This window comes from Melozone crissalis, unplaced genomic scaffold (genome assembly GCF_028551555.1).
Source record: "Melozone crissalis strain CALT ecotype California unplaced genomic scaffold, PUWL_Pcris_2 ptg000066l_1, whole genome shotgun sequence".
Taxonomy (NCBI): domain Eukaryota; kingdom Metazoa; phylum Chordata; class Aves; order Passeriformes; family Passerellidae; genus Melozone; species Melozone crissalis.
Window position 1 is genome coordinate 5102884 of NW_026535844.1, and position 21106 is coordinate 5123989.

Consider the following 21106-nt stretch of genomic DNA (forward strand, 5'->3'; position numbering starts at 1 on the left):
GACGTGGCCACTAATGAGGCCACCACTGCGGCCACCGCCACTGCCCTGGCTGGGGACCTGCAAGACAAGGCCACCTGCTAGGGGACATCAATCCACAACCTGGTGGCTGCGGCACAGCAGCCGCTGGTGGCCCTGGCCAAGGAGGAGGTGACCTCAGCGGTGGCTGCGCTTGAGGCCCGGGTCGCAGCCTCCGCCATGGAGGAAGAGGCAGCCACCAAGGCCATGGGAGAGGCCATGGCGGCCAGCAGCCAGGCAAAGGTGGCCACCAGGAGGGACAGAGGGCGGAGGCGGCCCTGGGGCTGCTGGAGCGCTTGGCGGCTGCCTGTGACGAAGCCACCGTGTTTCCCCGGGAGCTGTGGCACTGGTTCAAGGACATCAAGGCTGGCTCTGAAGGGGACAAATCAGACATCCCCTGATGTCCCCGAGGCCTTGGTTGCTGCAGTGGCCAAGGCCAAGTGGCTGTGGGAGGCCAGCAGCCGCCTGGCCACGCGTCACCTGCTGAGAACACCTGGGGACATCTGCAGGCTCCTTCTGAGTCCCCCCAGTGGCCCCGGTGGCCTTGGTGGCCGTGCAGTGGCTGAGTGGTGCCAAAAAGCCACTGAGGACATCCAAAAGCTGCTGCGGGAACAGTGATGACAGCACTGTGACATCATCAGGGCAGTGACATCATCAGGGACATCGCTGGTGTCACTTGTCTCCCCTCCCTGTGTGGGATTTTAGACACATTTGGGGAGTTTTCTGAGAATTTTCATTAAAATTGCCCCAAATCCTGGGGTAATTCCTGGAGTAACACACCAGGATCCCCCCCTTTCCTGCCTGCCTGCTTCACAACATCCCCCAGAATGCCTCCAGCCACTTCCCCCTCGGTCCTCCCAAGCCCCTGGCCCACGTTGGGCCCTGCTGGGGCCTGGCTAGCTCTACCCCCTGGGGCCCCCCAGAGTTTGACTGCCATTTTCTCTTCCTCTGGAAGTACCCCGACACCTATCTGCACTTGCAAATCCCTTCCCATCAGATTATATCCTTCCCCCCATACGAATAAAACATCCCTCATTCCTAATTTGTTTGTTCCTTCAAATATTACATGTTTTATAACAGGTGCTTCATATCCTTCTCCCTTTGCCCCTACTACTTGAACTGTATTTTGGCTTTTTTTTGCATCCTCTTGGAATTCTATAAACATGTCCTCTTAGCCCCTGTGTCTACTAAAAATTCAAATTCTTCCTCCTGAGGGCCTAGTTTGAAATTTATCAAGGGCTCTTGTTGATATTTTCACCCCAGGAGACAAAGCCGCTGACTTCCCTATTCAACCCAATTCTCCGTGTGCCCCTCCCAGTGGCACTTCTAGGAGGGGGTTTAGTGCCACTGCTTGGTTCTCATTTTTCCATTCCTCTTGCTGGACTGCTCTGCCTTGGAATTCTGGCTGGGTCCATCAGGGGGTGCATCAAGTGCTGGCAGATATAGAGGGGACAGATACTCTAAGGTCCCAGTTTTCAGTTTCTTTTAATTTAAATGTGTTCACCTACCTCAGGGAAGCCTCACCCTTCCAACTGGCAGCAGAATCTGTTTTTTCTTGACTGACTGGTTCTTTGGCATTCACATGAATATTCAAAGTTTGGCATATCCACCCTTCAAAGGAACTCTATTTTGGCCAGATCAATGATAAATGATCAGATCTTGTCTCCTGATGAGTCTATTTCATCATATAATAATCAATCATTTTGATTTTATTTGCATTCTTTTTGTCAGGGTTATGCACCCTCTGTGCCAATTTTATGCCTAGGAGGCTGTTTGGAGGTATATCTGTTGCTCGATTGATAAATGACACAAAACTCGGATAAGTTTTGTGGGTGCTTTATTAAGGGCCCGGGGGAACTGGGGGACTAACGTCCCAAAGCCCGAGCCCCCCGATTTCACGTATGGGTGCTTCCCTCTTATACATGCGATTCACAACAAAGTCTCCAAGAAACAGTTCCCCTTGCCTAGTCACAGTCCACTTGTGATACATTCCTTAGTTCACAAGCAAGATCATAAATCTTCTGCTTATCTTATTCTAAGAGCATTGTATGCTGCCTCCAGACAGGTTAGCATTCTTACTTTCCTGCACTAGTTTAATTATTTATTAAATTCCTAAGACTACCTGCTAGGTTACACACAAACCCAACACACACACTATCAACGGCTACAAAACTGCAAAACTGCTTTTAACAAACCAATTCACACACAACTCATAACTAAACTATAATTACACATTTTGCTAAATTTCATTTCTTTTCCAACATTTCCCCCCTTTTGAGCATCCTTCAGTCCTGCTGCAAGGATGCTCAATCAACAGTATTGACAGTAACATCTTCATAACGAGGTGGGGAGTGTTCTTCATTCTGCCGCCCGCGGGTCATCGCCTTCAGCAACCGGAGAGATTGCTTCTTGTCCTTTTCGATCACACCCAAGAGGCATCTATATACAATACATATAGTCATTAAAAATACCAAAAACATTAGTGCATACTGTATAGCAGACGTAATGAAGCCAGACAGGTGAAGCCCCAAAGAATAAAATACTGCTCCTATCCAGTTATGCTGTGCTTCCTTTTCAATTTCCTTGGGTTTTGTTTCCACTTCTGCCAGTTGAGAAATATCTTTCTCAACTTCAAGTGTAACATTTGGAATGTGTACACAGCAATGATCTATTCTCCTACTCAGGTAACCACAAACTCCATGTTCTTTTAACAGTAGCAAATCCAATGCCATTTTGTTTTGTAGGGTCATTCTTGATGTAGCTTGCAATTGCAAATTTAGATCTTTAAATCCCTTCTTAGTAGCTGCTGCCAACCTTTCTGTCTGTCCTAAAAAGTTGTTGAGCATTTCCCTATTTCGATATGTCGCTACCGGAGGGAATAATGACTCTAATATCCATCCAAATTGTACTCCTGAGCTAGGTTCATGCCACTGCTCCTCTAGGGGTTCTTCCCTCTTTCTCAGTCCTTTCCTTTGGATCAATCTATTCTGTTTCCAGTATGGACACAATGTGGGAACCCCTAGGGTGATTTGTGTTACTGATCCATCTAGAAGTAAATGTGTGGTCCACTGTCCATGTCCCAACACCCAGACTAGATTTCCAGGGCTATGCACAGTAGTATATCTGCAATCTATAGGTCCATCCATGGACTCTCGGCTAACCGTGTGATCATACCCCCTACACTTGCATCCCCACTTTAATGCCATTTTCACTGGTACCAATCCAATTCGGTCTTCCGAATGGACTTACGCCTACCTTTTCCCTTGGTTTAATTCGAATCCTGAGTAGGGCCAAAGGTAAAGCTTGAGGCCAGTGCAGTTTAGCTTCCTGGCAAATCTTTTTGATTTGTCCTTTCAGGGTTTGATTCATCCTTTCCACCTGCCCACTAGACTGAGGTCTCCAGGGGGTATGCAAATTCCAGGTTATATCTAACAGTCGTGCTAATTCCTGCACTACCCCGGCTATAAAATGCGGACCCCTATCTGATGACAATCCTAAAGGTACTCCAAATCTTGGTATTATTTCTTTTAACAAGGTTTTTACCACCTCCTTAGCCTGATTAGTTCTACATGGAAAAGCTTCCGGCCACCCTGAGAACGTGCATACATACACTAACAAGTATCTGTATCCCTGTGCCCTAGGCAATTCGGAAAAATCAACCTGCCAGTAATCTCCCGGTTGTGGCCCGACTTGCAGCTTTCCCATTTGTATTTGTCTCCTAACTACTGGATTATTTTTCAAACATACCGGGCACATTGCATTAACTCTTTTTGCCATTGTTAACATCTGATTAGAGATTATCTCATTCTTCAAAAATTTTACCAATACTTCTGCCCCCCAATGACATTTGTTATGTTCTGATTCCAAAATAAATTTCATTATGCGAGTAGGTACCACTATTTGTCCCATTGGTGTAACATATCACCCAAGTTGATTCCTCTGTTCCCCTAGCAAGTTTATTAGTTTTCCATCTTCTATTGAATATTTGGGCTCCTGATTCAGGTATGGGGTAGCCAGATTCGTTCTTACCGGTACCAATGCCATTTGAGTCCATATTTCCCATGCCACTTGCCGTGCTGTAACATCAGCAAATCGGTTTCCTCTGCAAACGTCTCCTTCCGCAGTCTGATGTCCTCTAACATGCATAACTGCAACTGCTTTGGGACTATGTACCGCATCCAGGAGCTGTAGCACTTCTTCCCGGTGCTTGATGTTGGTTCCCTGTGAATTCAAAAGCCCCCTTTCCTTCCATAACGCCCTATGTACATGAACCACACCAAAGGCATATTTAGAATCCGTCCAGATATTAACCCTTTTGTCCTTGCTCAAATACAGGGCTCTGGTGAGTCCAATCACCTCTGCCTTCTGGGCCGAAGTTCCAGGTAACAAAGCCTTTGCCTCTATTACCTGATCCAATGTTACCACTGCATACCTGGCATAGCGAGTCCCATTCTCGACAAAACTGGATCCATCAGTGTATAGTACCCATTCAGGGTCTTCCAATGGTTCATCCTTTAGGTCGGGTCTGCTGGCATATACTTGTTCAATTACCTCTACTCAATTGTGCACCAGTCCCCCAGCCTCCTGGTCACTGCGTAAAAATTCTGCTGGATTAACATGATTAGTAGTCCTTATTTCAATATCATCCTGTTCTCTCAGGATGGCCTGGTATTGCAACATTCGACTGGATGATAGCCAGTGACCCCCCTTTTGCTCCAAAACGGCCATGACCATGTGGGGAACAACACTTTCATTTTTGCCCCCAAAGTCAATTTCCGGGCCTCTTGAATAAGAATTATTGTTGCCGCCACGGCTCGTAAACACGAGGGCCACCCGGAACTAACCGAATCCAGTTGTTTAGAGAAGTATCCCACTGGCCTCTTCCAGGATCCCACCTTCTGGGTGAGGACCCCCAATGCCAGTTTTTGCCTCTCATTCACGTACAACTGGAATTCCTTGGTCAGGTCAGGGAGTCCTAGGGCTGGGACCTCCTTTAGTGTCTGCTTCAATTCCTGGAAGGCCTTCTTTTGCTGTGTTGTCCACTCCAGCCGATGTTGCTTCAAGGCCTCATACAGTGGCTTGGCTAGGAGACCGAAATTCATGATCCACAGTCAACACCATCCCACCATTCCTAGAAAAGATCTCAATTCCTGATGGTTACGAGGCAAAGGAATAGCACATATTGCCTCTATTCGGTTTACTCCCAAACGTCTCTGCCCTTGTGTGATCTCACAACCGAGATAAATAACACTATTTTTGACCATTTGAGCTTTTTCCTTAGAAACCCGATACCCTGCTTGGCCCAGCATGTTGAGTAATTTAATTGTTAATTCCACACACATTTCCCTTTCTTTAGTAGCCAGAAAAATGTCGTCCACGTACTGCAGGACTACATACAAGGATGGGGATATTGTTACCTGGGTTATCTTCCATTCCTCCAGCTCCTTGGCCAGTTGGTTTCCAAAAATAGTAGGGGAGCATTTAAATCCCTGTGGGAGTCTCGTCCACATAAGCTGCTTCTTTCTCCCAAAATCAGGACTCTCCCACTCGAAGGCAAAATATTTCCTACTCTCTACTGCCAGTGGGATGCAGAAGAAGGCATCTTTAAGATCAATCACTGAGAACCATTTAAACTCCTCCGATACAGATGTTAACAAGGTATAAGGATTAGCAACAACTGGATGTATGTCTTTCATTATTTCATTAATAGCCCTTAAGTCCTGTACCAAATGGTACTTACCATTAGGTTTCTTTACTGGAAAAATTGGAGTATTATACTCCGATTCACATTCCTGTAATATTCCTTGAGCCAAAAATTGTTTAATTAACGGGGCTACTCCCCTCCTTGCCTCAAGCTTCAAGGGGTATTGCTTTACCCTCACTGGTCGGGCCCCTTCCTTTAGTTCCACCTTTACTGGCTGTGCAGCTTTAGATTTTCCGGGGACCCCTGACTCCCATACCCAGGGTACTACAGCCTGCTCAATTTCTTCTGGAATAGGAGAGGCATCCACTTCCTTGATCACAAAAATTCCTGCTATTTGTTCCTCAGGTATTTCCAATTTCACCCTTCCTCCCTCAAATATTATTTTCACATTAAGTCAGGACAACAGGTCTCTGCCAAGAAGGGGTGTGGAGCCGTTTGGCATATACAAGAATTGGTGATCTAATTCCTCCCCCCCAAACCTAAGATTTAAAGGTTGTAAAAATGATTGTTCCTCTAGCTTCCCTGTTGCCCCCACCACCTGTACTGTTGTGTCACTCAAAGGTCCCAATCATCTATTAAGTACAGAATATGTTGCTCCAGTGTCTACCATAAATTCTTGATCCTTTCCATCTATCTCCAAAACTACCCTAAGATCCTTTTCTAGTCAGCTTTGATTCTGATAGTTTCCCAAAACTAGTGCTTGAGCGACTTCTGCATGTCCTCCCATGAATCCTCCCACAGGAGCATTCCCCATTGGACCTGTCCTTAATCCTATGTTTCTCATGCCCATACCTCCTCTAACCGGGCATTCATTTTTCCAGTGTCCCAATTGTCGGCAAAACGCACACTGGTTTGGATCCAACCTCCCCGTGTTAGGTGCAAACCCAAATCCTCCCCGACCTCTTGCCAGCCCCCTCTGTCCGCAATTAGCTCCTCCCCGACCTCGACCCCTAATGGGTCTTCCTCCTACCCCTGTCTGTTGCATTACAGCCAGAATACTAGCTTGTTGTCTTTTTGCAGTTTCTTTTTCCCTGTTGTTGTATACCTTCCACGCTACCTCCAACATTTTATCCAAACTCCAGGTATCCTCTCCTTCCAGCTTTTGTAACTTTTTCCTAATATCCTCTTGTGATTGCCCCATAAACAACAATGCCAATTGAAGTTTTCCTGATTGATCCTCTACATCTAAATTAGTAAACTTCCGAGCCATGTCTTTTAATCGTTCTAAAATGGCAGACGGAGACTCATTCTTGTCCTGCTTGACCGAATAAGACTTGGACCAATTCATAGTCTTAGGTATTCCTGTTCTAATTCCTTCCACCAACAATTCCTGATATCGTTTTACAGCCCTTATTCCTCCCGTAGAGTTTGGGTCCCACCTTGGTTCCTCACTAGGTACCAATTCATCAACTGTTTCATTTAGTTGTCTCAACCGAATCTCCTCACGAGCCTTTTCTCTAGTGGCTCTAATAACCATTTCCTTTTCCGTGGAATCCATTATAGTATCTAATAATACCTGTAAATCATTCCAGTCCAGATTCTGAGTCTTTATTACCATTTTAACCACCCTTGCCACCCTTTCAGGATCCTCCCGATAACTCCCCGCTGATTGCTTCCATATTACCAAATCCCCGGGGGAGAAAGGCACCTTTATAAGTATCCTTTCTCCCTGTGGTCCCACAGCTTCCCTTAACAGCGCAATTAACTGTGGCCTCTTCTGCCCCTTCATCCCCTTGCGAGTCCGCCCTGCTAACGGAGTTCTTTTAACACTCTCATTCTTTTCACCATCATCACCATCACTATCACTCTCACTAGATCCCGTTTTTATAGCTATATCCACAGGGGGAGCAGGGGGCACATTAGGAGCAACCGGAGCCCTCGGAGGTGCTATACACTAAGACAAATCTTCCTCGATTGAAGGATACAAATTACGCTCCTTTCTTTCTTTACATCCCACACACACCCTCTCATCATTCACTTCTAAAACCAAAATACCACACTCCTTTTGCCATTCATCTTTCCGGTGTAAAACAAAGAACAAATCTAAATATGGTATTTCCTCCCATTTCTCATTTTTCCTTAAAAATTGCATCAGAGATTCCATTATCCCCAATTCCAGTGTACCATTCACCGGCCAACCCACTTCCCCAATCTCATATTCAGGCCACCAATCATTACAATAATCTATCATTTTGCTTTTATCCAATTCTTGATAATACCCCTCACTTTTCCATCATTTCAATATACAACCTAATGGTGTATTTCCAGGTATTTTACCATTGGCTTGCACTAAGGTTTTAAAAGTTTTAAAAGACATCATATTACAACCTTTAATTCCACCTTTATTCCCAGTAAACCAATATACCTTAAACCAATATACCTTCTCGCCGTCCTTCCCAAAAAACAGGAGGCGAGTTCCAGTCCTGCGTCCTTAGACGTCTTATGGGCGGAGCCTAGGCTTTTTACCAACCACCAAATCCAAATCCAGTTATCACCTTTTTCCAGTATAAAGCACCTTCGGGCTTACCTTGATGCAGTTTGTCCGACAGGCGCGGGGGTCGGGCACGACCGATGACTCCCCGAGAAATGCTCGGTGCCGTCTTGGAGTGGATCGAGACGCGGAACCGCCCTGGCTGCCTTCGGAGTCCTGCCGCGGTCGCCAGAAAAACTGTTGCCCGATTGATAAATGACACAAAACTCGGATAAGTTTTGTGGGTGCTTTATTAAGGGCCCGGGGGAACTGGGGGACTAACGTCCCAAAGCCCGAGCCCCCCGATTTCACGTATGGGTGCTTCCCTCTTATACATGCGATTCACAACAAAGTCTCCAAGAAACAGTTCCCCTTGCCTAGTCACAGTCCCCTTGTGATACATTCCTTAGTTCACAAGCACGATCATAAATCTTCTGCTTATCTTATTCTAAGAGCATTGTATGCTGCCTCCAGACAGGTTAGCATTCTTACTTTCCTGCACTAGTTTAATTATTTATTAAATTCCTAAGACTACCTGCTAGGTTACACACAAACCCAACACACACACTATCAACGGCTACAAAACTGCAAAACTGCTTTTAACAAACCAATTCACACACAACTCATAACTAAACTATAATTACACATTTTGCTAAATTTCATTTCTTTTCCAACATATCCATTAATGTTTCCCGGCTCCCCTTTCCCCTGGGGGTTTTCTCCTTGCTTGCTTTGTGTCCCATTTTCTCAGCTTATCCCGGCACTGTCCCCACACCTTTTTTTTCCCTTCTTTCTTAACTTCAAAACAAATCTGATTCTACATATTTCACATATATTTTCCCAGTCCTTCTCAGGTACTGTTCAGGCTCGTGGAACTAAATGCAGCTTTCCCACACACTATTTCCTACAGAAATTTTTAAAAATTTAATGACCAATTCCTGGCTCAGAGTTCCACTTTTTCCCACTCCCGGCACAAGGCACTCTTTAGTGTGCCTGTGCAATGCCACCTCTCATGACAGATTTTACACTTACACCATACCCAAGGATCACATCCCAGTCCACAACTGAAACATAAAATTGCATTCATACAGACAACACAAAATCTTTATTAAAATTTTTATTCATATGCAAAACAAACACTTTGCTTTTTCTGGCTGTCTCGGTCACCCGAAAAGAGGAAACTCGGCTCGAAGCTCCTTGTTTGTTTTGTATTGCAGTACATCTCATTCACTCAGCAGCTATACCTATCAGCCACACAAGACACAGGACATAAACATTCACTTCCCACTCTCCTCATTTCCCATTCACACTTTCACACAATACTGAGGTGTAGCAATGGGGAATAAAGAGACACAGATGCCCTTGTGCATCTGAAGGAGATCACTTCATTGTAGAAACCACCCTCCTTTTATAGCTTTACTCTGAACCTGACAAAACCAGAACTCAACAGAAGAAGGGCACCCATTGGCTGGCTGAGCTGCAGTCTGCTGTCCACAGGTCCTATCACCCAATCTGTTTCCCTTTCATGCATTCATCCGTGCATTCCTCCTCATAACTGCCTCTCACTCCCCAACCAATCTCCAACCATCCAGCCTGCAGCTGTGCCTTCCCCACAGGGCCTTCTGTGGGCATAAGCCTTAACAACTTTAGGAAATATCACCCCATATTCCACATACTGCCCTTCCTTTTTTTTAGGCAATGAAAACATAATAAGAAAAACCTAAACAACCCCTAAAACATTTATTACAGTGATAACAATAATAACTTTAACAACTTTTTAAAAATAGTAACATATACCTATAACATAGCAACTATATACACATGGTATCAGGACAGTGAGACAAAAGGCTGCACACTGTGATGGATCCCACTCCACATGGAGACACTGTGGAGACACAGGCTCAGCCCCTTCCCCATGTCAGTAAGTCCAGGGCTCCTTTCCATTGTCCAGCCAGTAAGTCCTTCACCAGAACTGGAGGTCTTAGATGAGCCTTTGTGCTGAAGGAATGCTCTCTGTCACATGCAGTCTGTCCCATCTTGTCCCGATTTAAAAAACTGAAGACATATAGGGCTTTAGCTACTCTGTTGTGAGGGTACCCCAACTCCCCCTCGTTTTGTTTTTCAAGCATGGTTTTTAGGGTCCTATGGGCACACTTGACAACAGTTTACCCTGTGAGAGAGCGGGGAATGCCAGTATTGTGAGGCACACCCCATTGCTGCAAGAAGTTACAAACTCTCTCTGAGGTGTAGGCAGGTCCATGGTCCATTTTAATGGGGTCAGGAAGGCCCAGAGTGGCAAAACAGGTGAGCATCACAAGCCTTCTCTCTGGTGTAAGAAGTCGCTTTTAGAAAATGAGAATAGGTGTCAATGGAAACGTGAACATATTTTAAGCAACCTGTAGTAGATAGGGTTAGGCGCTCGGAAAATCTCGCAATGTCACGGAAAGCCGCAGGATTCCTCTCCCCCTAACGCCTAGTGATAAGGGATCACCCAAGAATGTAGTCCCCCTTAACATTCGTAACTTTCGACTCCTTACTAACCAATTACAGTAAGGTAAGAACCCTGAGGTAGAGAAAAAACTTTCCCAGTATAAAACCCTACGAGACGGGACAATAAAGGTCTTGAACCGTCCACCATACTGGTGTCTGTGTGTGTTCTTGGCCCGAGTGACCCTGGAGAGTTTGGGTCGCTGTGCCGTTTCCTCAGAACCAGGTCGCCTTGCCTTGCATCAGAAGGCAACAGCAACCAAACTCTGGGATAGGGGTGACATCAATTTGCAAATGGAGTTAGGAGCTAAGCCTCAGGGCTCAGTGCCTTCTGCTAAAGGAGCAGGATCAACCTCATGACAGGAGGGACAAGACAACAGGATATCATAGGCTTGTGAGGAACTTATTTGAAATTGCTTGTGAAGAGAATAAGAATTCTGGTGTAAAAAAGTTGTGACATAGCTTGGCCTGTGCAAAAGTATTTTGTAGGAATGTTCCCCCTATTGAAAGAGTGACCAAATTATCCTTTATCTCCTTAAAAAGGAAAAAACCCAGAAGTTTCTCTCCTCAATTTCGTAAAAAGACACCTCACAGAACCTTTGGGACTTCATCTCAAACTTAAGACTACCCAATTGGATAGAAGCCAAAAAGTCCTGCCTAAGTAATTCACTAGAAAAAGAAGAGAACAAAAGAAATCATTGTTTTTGTGGGGTGTTTTTAGCAGGAGCAAGAACCTCTTGCCCCTGGCTCGGGTTTTCTCTGCCAAGAGCTTTGTTATTTGCCTTTTATTAAAACTTTCCTGTTTCCAACACTACCTCAGAAGTCATCCTGCTAATTTTATGCCATTTGAAGTAGCTGAGCTATCTTGGGTGTGATAAGTCCTCTAAGAGCTCATGAGACCTGGCTCGAGGAGAAAACTTATCAGTATTTGGTACCACACCTGTCATGACAATGACATCTGCATAGTTATTACCTTCTGCAATAGGGCCAGGTGAACCTGTGTGGGAGCGAACATGCAACACATAAAAATCATGCAGCTGGCTGTTAATTAAAGTCCACAATGTTCTTAACTCTGTAAACAAAAGATAGTTATTAACATGCTTTAAATAGGAAAATTGTCAATGGAATACAACATTGGCAGCATACAAGGAATCAGTTACGGTGTTAAGTGGTTCCTGTGAAAATCACTGAAGGGCATAGCGGATAGCAGCCAATTCTAAAATGTGCACCGAGGCATTCTTTAACATTAATACCCTTTTATGCCACTGGAAAGAGTCACCTTCATGCCAAATCCCTGCACCTTTGTTGGTTTTGCTGGATGAATCTGTAAAAACACCTGGTCTGTTGACAGGGGTCGTGCTGCAGTGATGCTTTGAGTGCAGGGGGAGGTTACCCATCTCTGTCCATAAACGATGTGAGGGATAATGGATACATAATTGTCCAGAAAAACCTGCAAGCACAATTTGGAAGTTAGTTGCTGTCAGAGTCTTCTTTACTTGCAAGTACGTTGATGGCATGATGATCCTGGCCATTGAGAGTTTGCAATCTGTTTCTACCTTTCTTAACTAAATAAGAGAACATATCATTAACAGTCCACACAGGTTTTGTTGCTATGTGAGGTAAGAATAACCATTCTAACACAGGCAAACGGTCTGTATCATTAGCAAACAATCAAAACAGAACAGCAAAATGTTGAAATTTTTTAGCAATTATGGCAAGGTACACAGATTTATCAGGATCCCCTCTCCAATTCTGTTGGTTTTCTATTGCTTGAGCACAGTGTGCAAGGGCACTTCTAGCTTCTGGGATAAGCTGTCAAAGTGAATGCAGGTGGGGGTTTCCTCTGAGTAAGCCAAAAAAACGATGTTAAAGTTCTGTGGATGTACCCAAAACAGGATGCAGCCAATTCAAAGAACCCAGCAGTTTCTGTAATTCATTTAAAGTGAGGGTGACTTTAACACAAAGCCTCAAAGGCTGAGGTTCTGCATGATTGGAGGTAGGCACAGAAAAGGCAAACAGAGATACATCATCAGGGTGTAAAGGTATGGTGAAATAACAATCTTTAGGTCTAACATTACTAAGGGCCAATTGAATGGCATCATTGTAGTTGATGGAAGAGCACCCATAGCTTCAATAACTGCATTTACTGCCCATTAATACCTCACCACTTGCCATTTTGCTTAGGTATACAGAATATTGGTGTTACGGGGGCTAGAAGATCGACAGATATGGCCTAAGGGCAATTGCTGTTCCACAAGCTGTTTTAAATTTAGTAGATGTTCTTTTCATAAGGGCCATTGGTCGACCCATGCAGGGTCTTCAGTCCACCTTGGGAGTTGACATATGTCCAGTATTTGGTTTTGGAACGGCTGATCAATGGCCCCCATGAAAAAGGTGAGGTCAAGTCTATGGTGACAGAGGGACAGAACCAGCAGCGCTGGGCTGGAACTGGTGGCAATGCTGTGTCCCTGGTGCCACCTGCCCTGTGTCCCCATGTCCCCACAGTGTTGCTGGACTCAGCCAGCACCACCCTGGCTGTGTTCGACCCCTGGAGTGTCCCTGGAGTGTCCCCAGTGTGTCCCCAGCGGCCATGGACCCCTGCAAGGTGTGACAATTCCGGCAAGGAGGTGGCAGAGTGGACACGGGGGGTGGGGGGAGGGGGCAGGGGGGACAGAGGGTCACAAAGGGCACAGGAGCGTGTGGCAGGATGGGGGCAGGTGACAGGGGAGTGGAGGGGACCAAGGGTGGCAGGAAGACGGCAGAGAGGATGAGTGGCCTGTCAGGGGGGTTGGCAGAGGGGACAAGGAGGTGACAAAGGGATAGAAGGGACAGTAGAGCCCTCCAAGGAGGGGACAAAGGGGACCCTGGGAGGGCACAGGGGCCCACCACAGGTGGCCACAAGCGCCACGGGGTCCCTGACACCTCCTCTTTCCTCTCCCCAGCTGCTAGAGCCACTGGTGGCTGCGGTGGCTACCCTGGGCAAGGTGGTGGCCACACTGACCAGGCCATACAAGTGTGTGTGGCAGCGTGTGTACCCAAAGTCCCTGCACGCAGCCCTGAGGAACTTCACCTGGCACCTCTGTTAGACCCTGGACCATGGCGATGTCAATTCCCTGGGCAGATTCAATGTCCTCACTCTGGCCTGGTCCCTGAGAGTCCTTAAGTTCTGCAGCATCAACCCACAGATCTTCTGAGCCAGTGTCTGGCGGGACTTGGTGGCCATGCTCATGGACAGATGGGTCCAACTGGCCAGGGAGGCCGCTGATCTCCATGACACCTGCAGGGACATGGATACTGCTGAGGCCGGTGCTGCAGCCACCACCACTGCCCAGGTTGGGGACCCGTGGGACAAGGCCACCCGCCCGGGGATGTCAATGCACACTCTGATGGCCATGGCCCAGCGGCCTCCAGTGTTTCTGGCCATGAAGGACTTGGCCTTGGCAGTGGCTGCACACAAGGCCCATGTGGCAGTGGCCACCATGAGGTGGTGGCAGCCCCCAAGGCCATGAGAGAGGCCATATTGGCTGCCAGCCAGGCAAGGGCAGCCACCAGGACGGGACAGTGGGTGGGTGTGGCCCTGGGTCCACTGGAATGCTTGGTGACCGCGTATGACAAAGCCACACGGTACCCCTGGAAAATGCGGCACCTGCTCGGGGACATTGAGGCTACCCTGGAGGGGACAAAGGAGGCGTCCCACAATTTCTCCAAGGCCTTGGAGGCCCCCGTGGCTGAGGCTGAGCAGCTGTGAGAGGCCAGCACTCGCCTGTTCATGCATCACCTGCTGGGGACACTTGGGAACATCCACGACCTCCTCTTCAGTCCCTGTGGTGGCCCCAGCAGCAGCACGGTGGCTGAGTGTTGGTTTTTCGGCTGTTTTATGGCCTGGAAAGGCTCGGGGATGGCCTTGGGCAGCCTGCGCTTCAAAGGACGAGAAGAGGCTTCAGGTTTTTCTCGGTCTTCAGTATTTATTAGTTGTTTATCTAAAAGATTTTCTCTCGGCCCGACAGAGGTCTGCACAGCAAGTCAGCCATGAGCACACTGAGCGCCCCCGGGGTGGTCACTTATCTTTATACTCAAAACTACGTATACAATATTTATCTATTTCCCCCAATACCTCTTACCCTTATTGACCAGTGCACTTTTAGTAATAACCAATCCCAAAGTGCCAACATCACCACAAAAGATGGAGGCCAAGAAGAAGAAGAAGAAGGACAGGACATGCCCCAATTCCTCCATCTTACTTCTTTAGAACCCCGTGTACAGAAATCCTAAACCCTGTGTTTCACACTCTAATTAACTTATCCCTTCACCATTTACCCCAGTGAAATCCTCCCATCCTCATACAGGTGTCGTCTCCGGTGTAGGATCGAAGTCCAGCCACCAGACACTTCTGGCAACATTCCAGGACCTCCGAGCCCCCCAAGGGTGGTCTCGGACACTCTGGACATCAGTCCTGAGGTGCTGAGATCCCACAGCTGAGCCATGCCAAAAAGCCATGGAGGACATCCCAAATCTGCTGCAGGGACAGTGATGTCCCCGCTGTGATGTCATTGGGGGTGGTGACATCAGCGCTTATGTCATCTGTGCCCTCCCTCCTCTCCACACAGGATTTGGGACAAAAGTGGGGAATTTTCTGCGAATTTTCATTGATATTCTTGGTGGGAATTCCTGGGGTGATGTCACTGGGGACACTCTGGGGACACTCTGGCAGCACTCAGGGACACGCAGGGACATAGTGGCAGGTCAGGGGGTGAATGAACCCCCTCAGTGCCTTGCAGCAGAGGCAGCTTTCCACTGTGGCTGCAGCAGAACTGTCTTATAAATGGCAAAATAATAATTGGCTTTTGCATTTCTGTATTGGCTTTTGCACATTGTAATTGATCACAATTATTTTGCTATGGTGCTTGATATTGATATACATTATTGATAATTCCTTCTATCTACTTGTTAGTACAATATAATCTATCTAGGTTTTTTGTCCACTGCAGAGCCTTTTTAATGGTAACATAATGGTCCCTTGGGGCTCGGCCCTGTCGCCCCCACCCTGTTATCACCGGGACCCCCCATTGTGATGGTGTTCGCAGGGGTCTTCAGATGAGGCAAGAGCAGAGGATGCTGACTCCGTGTTTCAGAAGGCTGATTTATTATTTTATGCTATATATATTATATTAAAACCATACTAAAAGAACAGAAGGAAGGATTTCATCAGAAGGCCAGCTAAGAATAGAAAAAGAATGAATAACAAAGGCTTGTGACTGACCAAGACAGTCCAGACAGCTGGGCTGTGATTGGCCATTAATTAGAAACAACGACATGACACCAATCACAGATGCGCCTGTTGCATTCCACAGCAGCAGATAACCATTGTTTACATTTTGTTTCTGAGGCCTCTCAGCTTCTCAGGAGAAAAAATCCTAAGGAAAGGGTTTTTCAGAAAATATCATGGCTGCACCCTATTATCACCAAGGACACCCCTCAATTTACCAGGGCCTTTGTTGGAGATGAAGGGAGAATCGACCATAGTTATGCATCGAAACTCAACTTTATTGATCAATCAATCACCTTATATAACAATACTAACGAACTTCATGAATATTCTGTAATCCAACTCCATGATAGGCTAACAGAGAAAACTGTAACCACACCTTTTGTTTTAGAATACCTACAATTGTTTATCATAAGCAGAAACCAAAACAGAAACCCGAAACTATAACAGAAACTAGTGTTCCCAAAACCTCTGCATCTGTTCCCAGGATAACAGGCCTTCCCAAGGACGGTGTTCTGCTTGCCATGGGAAGACAAGCTGAGAACTCCATTGTTTATAGAATGATGCCTGAGAGAGTCTAATTGTTTATACAAATCAGAAGGCTGAGAGCTGTTAGAAACTGCTTTTACTTTTACCTCTTACTTTTCTCTCAATTGTATGTTTCATGGCCTTTTTCTTTAAGCCATTCTTGAACTAACCTCTCCACAGGCCTTCCCTGTGGTGAGACGCACAGCTTTAGCCAGGGCCCCGTGGAGAATCTGAATAATAGAAATGCTGACACAGCAGCAAAGAAACTTCCTGACTCCAGGGACATCTGCCCTATAACCTATTCCTAAAACCATGTAAGGCAATATCTTGTTAACCCTACTATTGGTCACTTATGGTCCCTCTAACCTTTGCCATTGGTCAAGATTGGAACTGGGCCAAGGCTATAAAAGTAGCATACTGTACCCCTACTAACTTAGAAGAAGAAGTTCTGAGACCCTTCACGGACCCCTCCAATAAAGCCATACTTGTGGAACAGCCGGCATCTTCTCCTTCTCCTCTCTCTACCGTCTGCTGGAGCCTCAAGCCAAGGGCAAGCTACCTAGCAAGCAAAGCTGAAATCATAAGAGCTGGCTAATCACTATAAAGCTGAATATCCCCCTGCTTGCTAGGGGCTGACCCGCGGCCTTGGTCTGAGCGAGCTGGCCTCTGGCACTCAGTCCCCTTGGGGGCTGAGCTCTGGAGCTGTCATAGCTTGCCCTAGGAAAAGACCAATTAAGGCTCATTACTCCCCCATGCACTGGGACCCCTCCTTCACTGCCCCCCCATTCACTGTCCCCCCAAAGTGCTGGGACCACCCTGATCCATGAGCCCCACCCAGAGTGTCAGGACACCCCTTGGCCTCCCCCGAAACCCCAGCCTGCACTGGGCCCTGCCAGGGCCAGGCTGGCTCCAAAACCCTGCGTGGAGCCATTCAATAAATGCCAATCGGTCTTGTAGTCATGCCCATAGAGGGGGAGGACTGCTTGGGGCGGCCAGTGGGGAGCGACAGAGCAGGGAGGGGGCAGGGATTGAAAAGAGTTAGAAATGGGACTGTGGGAAATGGGGCGGGGCCCAGTGAGTGATGGCCGATGGGGAGATGAGAGGCCTGGGGGGCTGGAATAGGAGCGTGGGAAGGGGCAGGCAATGAATGGGGTGTGGAAAAGGGGCGGTGCCTGGACAGAAACAAAAGTGGGCGGTGCACAGCAGGTGTGGAATGGGGATGATTCTGGATGATTTTCTCTCCTTTCTCGAACACTTTTGCTGCCATCTTCCCCCACACAATGATGTCATTGATGTACTGCAGCTGTTCTGGAGCTTCACCCTTTTCCAGTGCAGCCAGGATCAGTCCATGGCAGATGGTAGGACTGTGCTTCCACCCCTGGGGCAGTCGGTTCCAGGTGTACTGCACACCCCACCAGGTGAAAGCAAACTGAGGCCTGCATTCTGCTGCCAGAGAAATGGAAAAAAATGTATTAGCAATGCCAATGGTGACAAACCACTTTGCTGCAGATGGGGCTGTTGAAGGGTGAGTGGGTTTGGCTGACCACCCCTTGGCACTCCAGCTCATGGATCATTTTGTGGATGGGGATCACGGCATCCCAATTCATCCAATACTGCCGGCGGTGCACTGTCAAGGTGGCAATTGGTATTTGTTGCTGTTCTCCCCCCACGAGTCCTACTGCAGATGGGTTTTCTGATAGTCCAGCCAAGGTGTTCAACTGCTTTATGATCTCTGAATCTACAGCAGCTATTCCAAAAGCCCACCTGAGTCCCTTTGGGTCTTTGTAAAGCCATTTCAGAGGACGTCTATGCCCAGAATACATGGGCCAGTCACAACAGGATGTTTCTGGGAAGGATCCACTCCTTCCCAGTCAGGCTCACCTCAGCTCCCAACAGGGTCAATTGCTGGGATCCCCCCGTCAATGGAAACAGGTTCTGCCCCCACATGCCCTGATGGTATCAGGGTACACTGCGCACCAGTATCAACTAAGACATTGTATTTTTGTGGTTCTGATGTGCCAGGCCATCGGATCCACACCGTCCAAAAGATCTGGTTTTCCGTGCCTCTCCCTGGCTACAGGCAGGGCCCCCCTTTCCTGGGCATACATGCTAGAGGTACCTTCACTTTAGTGGAACTCCCTTGGTTAGTGTTTCCCTCCTTGAGCTGATGCACCCGTGCTGCCAGGACAGAAGTGGGTTTCCCATTCAACCTTCCCATGTGTCATAGTTTGACCCTGGCACAATGCCAGTGCCCCCATGAGAATACCCTCTCCCTGGTGTCTGCTGTGAGATGTCACCAGGAATAAGCAAAGCAGGCTCCTGCTTAGAAATAAAGAAAACTTTATTAAGTAAGCTACAAGAAAAGAAAAAAAAAAAACACAAGGAAAATGAAAACTTTACAAAAGCATTTTCCTCCTCCCACCCACCAAATTTCCCAATGCAATACATTCCCCCCAAATCACCAACTCTCAGTCCGGCACCACCCTTTAGAATACTCAATCTTCAGTTCATCAATAGGAGAGGAGTCCTTCTTGCACCATAGGCTTCCCCTGGAAACACGCTGAAACCTCGTGTGCTCCCATGTCACTCAGCACCGCCCGGAAAATCCTTTGCCATCGTGACACCTTCCTTCCATGCCCAGTGCTCTCACCACTGTGCATGGACCAGAGCTGCTTCTAGGGTTGTCTTTCAAGGATGCCTTGTCTCACTCCAAAAAGGCAGAGTCTCTCCTTGGGGACATCTGTCCCCCCCAAATTTTTTGCATCCCTGGGGCTGAGGGGTACCCACACTGAACCCTCCTGGTTCTGAGGCACTCCCTCCCCCTAAATGCAGTCTCTGTGTCACAGGAAAAAAATGGTTCCATCTATGGCCACACAAGAAAAGTCCATCCAAAAGGCCACTCCGTCATCTCTCCTCCCACTCAAGAGTCTTCTGCACTTCCCTCGTGGCCCATCCCCTCTTATCTCATCTCTTATCTCTCTTCTCATGCAGCTCCAGGAGGACCAGCACTTGCAAGGTTTCTATCACGCAAGAAAAGGGTTAAAAATTTCAGTCTCATGCCTGTCTGGAGCTCCGGAACTCCCACGCTGCCCTGCCAGGCTCCTTCTCGCTGCACCCCCTCCTTCTCCTCCTGGGCCGGCACCCGCTATCAAATTCAGATGCTGGCTCTCCCTCTCTCTCCCCTGGGGGGGGGTGGGGGGTGGCTGCCTGATGTCTCTTGCCGCTCTTCCACCCTTCCATCCTCAAGGGCCTCCTCACCTCCCATCTCTGTCCAGGGACGGGAGAGGGAGATCCGACCTCTTTCCCTCAAAGTCCCAAGAGAGCTTCCCAGAGGAGCAGCTCTGGTTTTTAACCCCTGTGTGTTCTCAGATGTGTCTCTGAACCTCAGTGGCTACAACAGGTGCCAATGTCAAAACCTGAGCATCTATTGGTAACCACAGCATATCCCAAAAAAAAACCCTACTTCCTGTCAGTGAAACCACGACAAAATTGTACTCTATCAAAATCAGTGTGATTAAGAAAAATTTGCAGAAGTCAATACATAATAGCAAAAGCCAACACTACCCAGTTATTTATAACAGACCCAGGGGAGGTTTTTCCCTTGCATGGAGCACTTGGGCCTTCCCCGGGCCCCTTCTGCCCTCGTGCAGAGCCGGTGGCATTTTCCAGCACACCCAGTTTGTAACCAAGAGCCGGGTGCAGCCGAGAAGGCTCCAAGAGCCTCCTTCCAGGCTGACTCTGCAGGTGCCGAGGCTACTCTGGGTCTGCCAGGGCTCTGCTGGGGCTCAGCTCTGGGCCAGGCTGGGCCCGCTCTCCCCTCACATTGCTCCGGGCAGCTGAGGCACAGCGGGAGAAGGAAGGGACACGGCAAGGCAGTTGAGGGTTAAGAGAGTTTTTATTCAAAAAACTGCCATAACAAACAGGCTGTCATAAGAACCATAACTAACTACCAGTGCTAACTACCATAAACTAACTACCAGTGCTAACTACCATAACTAACTAGTTGTCCTGACTACTGTAACTGAAAGCTGTCCTCAAGGGCTTCATCTCCTCCACTGCTCCCTCAGTTGCTTCACTGCAGTGATCAGAGGGGTCAGGCTGGAGAGAGGCTTGGCTGATGATAAAAATGGGTGCTGCCCAAAGGATAAAAAGGAAATAAATTAACTGTTACTTTCCAGAGTCAAGTTCCTCACAGGCTCGGTTGCAACAGGACAAAGGGAAATGGTTTGAAATTCAGGAGGGGGAAGCAGGCTCAGATTAGATCTAAGGAAGAATTTTTTAACCAGCAGAGTGGGGAAACACTGACAGAAGGTGCCCAGAGATGTGGGAGGTGCCTCCTCCCTGGAAACATCCAAGCTCAGGTCAGGCAGGGCTCTGGGCCCCCTGAGCTGCTTGAAGCTGTCCCTGCTCGCTGTGGGGCACCAGGCCCAGATGAGCTCCAAAGGAGCCTGCCAAGCCACGGCAGGCGAGGATTCTGCTTGCTCTGCGTGTGGAACGCAGCCAGACTGGGGACTGTCGGAGGGGGTCCCACAAGAAAACCCCTCCCTGGCGCTGCTGCTTCCCCTGCAGCCCCTGGCCCTCAGCTGCAGCAGCTCCTGGGCAGCCCAGCGCCGCTCCTCGTCCGGCTCCAGGCTGC

The 21106-nt window shown here is 47.8% G+C and overlaps 1 pseudogene; it reads right to left on the reverse strand.

The window, feature by feature from the left end:
- Positions 1-21106, reverse strand: part of LOC128945560 (uncharacterized) — a 1627138-nt pseudogene that overhangs the window by 742513 nt on the left and 863519 nt on the right.